The following is a 6,018-nucleotide window of genomic DNA, read 5'->3' as shown; positions in this document are numbered from 1 at the left end:
CTCCCTATCGGTTGTTGGTGCCAAGTGTTGTAGGATCACTAGATCGTGCGGATAGTGTGCTGACACTAGCGTTTGTCCGGATGGACAGGCTGGGCGCTGTGACTGTTGAAACAAGATGGCTTCTTGTAACGGTCGGGAGAATTCCAGCCTGGGCAGGAATATAGAAAACGACGTCCATGACCAGAAGAGCGAAGGAAAGGGAAAGGGAACATTTTCGGGTTCAGGAGGCCCGCTGGGAGTCAGCGAGGCAAAGGCGGTTCTCATCCGGAGGCTCCGAGACCACAGGGCCAAGTTGACGGGCACCTGCGCAGTTCTCCTGAAAAGCTCTCTAAGAGAGACCCTCCAGGGGGCAGGCCTGGCAAAGGGCCCAGTGGGCCAGCGAGCCCACGGCTACCTCTCGGGGCTTTCTGAGGCGGAAACGAGGCGGAGTCGTTCTCAGGGGAGCGTCCGAGCCAAAAGCAAGCAGGAAGGGAGCTTCCACCACAACCCCGCCCCGTCCCCAACTGCGGGAGGCTCCAGACTCGGGAGCGGGGTAGAAAAGAATTACTGCGCTCCCAACCGGAAGAGCAGGGATTCTCCCGGCGTCCCCTCCTGCTCAGCTCTCTCTCTTGGGCGCGTGGATGCGGGGTTCGGGGAGCACCTGGAGCTCCCTCCATCCGTGCGTCCGTCCGCCGCTGGGCTAATGGGTTCCTGAAGGGGCCACCGGGAAAAGGCAGAAAAGGAAGCTGAACGTGCCTTGTTCGTCTCGTCTCCGGACTGCCTCCTTGTGGAGGGCCGAAGAGGAGAAAACAAAGGGAGGCAGAAACCGAGCAGCCGCTGTTTTCGAAGAGGAGGCGCAGCCTGTCAGACAAGCGGGGCTAGAGGAAGGCGAGGAGGAGCCTTTGAGTGCTGGCCCCCTGAGGGGCCTGGGGAGGAGAGGAGCTGGCAGTGCTGGGTGCGGGGAGAGCGAGGAGAAAAGACGACGGCTGCGAAAAAGGGCCGGGGCCGGCAGGAGGGAAAGCAGAGGCGGAGCTGTGACAAGTGCTGGGTGGCCACAGTCTCGAGGATGCCCCAGCTTGGAGTTCCACACGTGGACATCGCCTCCTGGGAGGCTTTCCGCTGCGGAGCGGCTGGGAGGTCGGGCGGCAGGGAGGGGGCTTTTGGAGGAAGAAGACACTGTCCGGCTGTTGGGGGCGGAGATGGGGAGCTTTGGGGAGAAGCCGAGCTCCCGAGGAGAAGAGCGGAGCCCAGCCCAGGGAGAGCAAAGAAAGGGCGCCTGAGCGAATGGACTGAATGAGGGCTTTTGCCGTCCGTTAACAAATTGGGGAAATATCCCTGGGCGAAGAAGCGCAGCCTTTGGTCAATCTGGAGAGGAGGCCTGAGAGCAGGAGCCCCTTTGCAAGGGAATTTGTATGGGGGAGGGGAGGACTTAGGCTATGGAATACTCAATCTTGGAGCAATTGGGGAAAGGCACGACCATTAATTCGCTGTGGCTGCAAGCGTGAATTGGTCCAGCCATTGGGGAGGCAATTGGAAACGATGCCAAGAAAGTGACCGAAATGCCCAGAAATTCCGCCCTGAAGCCCCCTGACTGAGGAGAGAAACTTTCGCGAGGGACATTCTGCTCTCTAATTCCCAGGAAGACTTTGTCCCCGCGGAGGAGCTCAGCGAGTAATAAGAAAGAGCCCGCCTAGTTCAAAATGCTCAAGCAGCGCTTTGTCAGACCAGGTCAGAGCAAAACCCTGACGACAGAGCAGCACAGCGACCTCTCTTTTGAGGAAGAGCTCAGAGAACGGTCAGGAGGGACATTATGGAATGGAAGGTCACAGATAGGAAGGAAGGAATTGGACAATACGGAGAAGCGAGGGAAGACATCGGGAACTGCTGCAAAGTGAAGCAAGAGGAACTGGGAAAAGAGACACAGTGGCTTTGCCAATCGCTGTAAATGGAAAGAACAACCCAAAGCAGAAGGCCAGGAACTGAATGCTGTGAAATACGGAGCAAGCCTCGCTTCAGAGAAGAGACAAAAAAAAAAAAAAAACAGTTAGGGGTAGTCCCCTTTGGCATGAAAGTATAGATACAAATAAATGTTCAATCAATCACACCCATAGTTCATTCTTGATCTTCTTGTTCAGCTTGTGGTCTGGAGGCATTTTGGTGGTGTCTTCTCCAAACAGTTCAGTTTCTGGATTGGGAGAGGTAGCATCTTCTTTACCTAAAATTCTTCTCAAAAGGAATTTAACCTTTGCAATTTAAAATAATATTTTACATTTCCCCATGAAGAGTGTGATTGAAAAACATAGGATTACTTAGGGAATGCATGGCTGAGTTATGAGGTATATGAATCTATTGGTAAGAGAAATTAAAAAGACATCAGAAAAAATCCAAATAAAAGAAAATTTCTGGATGAAAATATAGACTATCAAATTCTTATGTGTAAAAATTCCAAGTAAAGGAAAAGTAAATCTATAACAGGTCCTTGAAACAGGGCCCAATTAAAATTATCTAAGCAATGATGCATTTACCCAGTCAGTAGCCAGAACTACAGAAAGTTTGCCACACTATGAAAGACAGAAAAGGGACTAGATTATAGGAGCCATGTTTGGAGCCAAATTCAGGATATTTGTAAGTATTTTCAGAGTGTGGACACAAGGAAGACCTATGTCTTAACATATGTTAAACATTGCAATCTTGAGTCTTCACACTAGGTTTAAGACCTTTGTACTGGCATCCATTCTGGATTGCTTTATCTTTGGCACTGTACAATGGCTCTTTTGCGTATTTCTTGTCCTGGAATTGGACAGAATCATTAAGCAAAGTCTCATAATTTAGATCAATGAGTTGGAAATGCAAATAAAAAGCCTGAAAGTGAACAAATTAAAAACCCCCAGAAGAAAACCAAATTAGAAATCCTAAAAATTAGGGAGAAATTAATAAAATCAAAAGTGATAGAACAATCAAACTAATAAGACTAGGAGCTGGTACTTTGGAAAAACAAAAAAAATAGACAAAGTACTGGTCAATCTAATTTAAAAAAGGAAAGAAGAAAAGCAAATTAACAGCATCATAAATGAAAAGGGGTATCTTACCTCCAATGAAGAGGAAATTAAGGCAATCATTAAAAACTTCTTTGCCCAATTATATGGCAATAAATATGCCAATCTAGGTGATATGGATGAATACTTACAAAAATATAAATTGCCTAGACTAACAGAAGAAGAAATAGAATTCTTAAATAATCCCATATCAGAAATTGAAATCCAACAGGCCATCAAAGAACTCCCTAAGACAAAATCCCCAAGGCCTGATGAATTCACCAGTGAATTCTATCAAACATTCAAAGAACAGGTAATCCCAATACTATACAAATTGTTTGACATCATAAGCAAAGAGTGAGTTCTACCAAATTCCTTTTATGATACAAATATGGTACTGATTCCAAAGCCAGACAGGTCAAAAACGGAGAAAGGAAACTACAGATCAATCTCCCTAATTAACATAGATGCAAAAATCTTAAACAGGATACTAGCAAAAAGACTCCAGCAAGTGATCAGGAGGGTCATTTACTATGATCAAGTGGGATTTATGCCAGGAATGCAAGGATGGTTCAATATTAGGAAAACCATCCACATAACTGACAATATCAACAAGCAAACCAACAAAAATCACATGCTTATCTCAATAGAAGCAGAAAAATCCTTTGATAAAATATGACACCCATTCCTATTAAAACACTAGAAAGTATAGGAATAAAAAAGTCTTTCCTAAAAATAATAAACAGTTTATATCTAAAGCCATCAGCAAACATCATATGCAATGGGGATAAACTAGATGCATTCCCAATGAGATCAGAAGTGAAACAAGGATGCCCATCATGATGGGTATTAGATGAAGAGCTGGGGCAATCTTCCTTGCCCTACATCCATTTCTTTATACCTTTTGTTGGGAAAGGACATCACTGGAAATCACTCAACTCATGCAAAACTTTTAGTCACCTACACATGTTAATTGTTTTCTCAGCTAAAATCCTACTCTGGGGAAAGTCACAATTATGATAGCATCCACAAAAAAATATACCAACAATTTATGAACAATGCTCATTGTTTAAGTGCTTTGAAATATTGACAGAGCTGGAGAGAGGCTAACTGAGGTGAGTGCCAAACTCCAAAATGAAACACAAAGGTGTGAGACTTTCAACCCCAGCTTTACTGAAAGCCCAGTTCTGGAGCCACATCCTACTGAGCATTCTAACAATGAAATGATGAGTCCAAGAGGAAACAGGACATGCTGTTTAAATCACAGTGCCTTTAAATAATAGGGCCTATTTAAAATCTGTCATTTAAATCCTTTTCCCTCTTTTCGAACAGAGATACAATGCAAATTATTCATGTTAGTGAAATTTTTTGCTGAAGTATTTTGGGGTGTATCATATTGGTTTTTAGTCTATAAAAATGCCAGTGGTCATTTTACCTAATTATAATTTAAAATGCTAGATAATAAGTGGTAAGATGTCTTTGAGATTCACAACTCTCATACATACCAGTCTCACACCAGGTAACTACAAACTGCAAACCTGACAAGTGGCATTCATATAAAGTCTGTAAATTGAATGCTATTTTCTTACCAACCAAAACATAGGAAGATCTACTTTCCCATAGTGATGGCATCTAACCCTTTAAAATACATGTCTGTAGCTCTTCTCTCAATTTCTTTTTTCAAGGTTTCTTCAAACATAATCAAAAAAATCTACACGTAAACACAACTTTGTTTTATAAGAGCACACTAGAGAAAATTTGGGAAAGCAATCTTATATCTCTCAGTTTGGTTTTTCAGTGCAGATTTCTATGAAGGCTTTACTAAACTAGGTATATACCTCTTAAGCTCTATGGCATATCCATAGCATCTTTCTCCTGCCCAATAGAAAGTACCCATTTTCTAAGAACCTCCCAGCAGTAATATAATCACTCTAATGTAGTAAACACTGAGTTCAGCAGATGTTTAAGTTTTTAAAAGGCCTTGCTAGGTGCCTTCCAAAATGTACTCGATGAATTTATCAGTCAATTAATAGAGATGAAAGGATTAAGACTTATGGGTCCATATCTTGTAAGCATCTGGTTGATATCAATATAATAAACATGAGTGTTAGTTAATAAATGTCTTTCCTCTGATGTGTTTAATTAAAATGTTCATGTGAAAGGAGATAACTTTGCTATTTTGAGGAAAGTATTCCATGTAAAAGGAACAATTATTCATCTCCTTTAATATGAACTCAAATTCAATGTAAAAGACCAGTCAATGGGCTAAAATAAGTCATGGGCTACAGATTTAGTTTCTGTTTACTTCAACAGAAAAGCAGATTTAGCTTTAGATGTGTGTGAACTTTAAAACTACTCCACCCTACTCAGACCATACTTTAGAAGATTTGATCTAGCTATTTCCTGATTTGTATCAATGGAGATACTTGGTCTAACAGAATCAGGAATGTCTTTGGAACTCTACATTGCTCCACCCTACTTAGTCTAACAAGTTCAGGAATGCCTACACCCATACTCAAGGATACAGTATCTAGGAGGATGGCCTTCAACAGACATGTGTAGAAACAGCTGACAGACCTCTGGGCTGTCCTAAGTCAAGCTAAACTACCATTGGTACAGATGAGAGGCAGGAAAGTGACGTAAAACTGTCTATATAGGGCACATCACTTCCTTTCTTTGGTCTCTTTTCCTGGAGAGGTGGATCTGGCTGATCACTTCCTGTGAGCAGCCTGGGTGCCAGTTCAGTCCTGAAACTCAGCCTGCAGGAGCTCCCTCAGATGCAGTGAACCATTCATGACTTCATGGAATAGACTTCCTCTTCCCAAGTGTTTGTGACATACCATTCCTGCTGAGTACGCCAAAACATAGTAATCTCAGTTCAGGGCTGCAATGAACAGTTTCAAGGTCTTCTGGGAATGGGTTAACTCCTGTTCACACTCTGGGGAGGATTGGGGAGGATAGATTGTGTCTCTAGAAAAGAGCTTTAAATCTGGTGTTCTGCTTA

Source organism: Monodelphis domestica, chromosome 5 (genome assembly GCF_027887165.1).
Source record: "Monodelphis domestica isolate mMonDom1 chromosome 5, mMonDom1.pri, whole genome shotgun sequence".
Taxonomy (NCBI): Eukaryota; Metazoa; Chordata; class Mammalia; order Didelphimorphia; family Didelphidae; genus Monodelphis; species Monodelphis domestica.
This window is presented reverse-complemented; position numbering follows the sequence as displayed.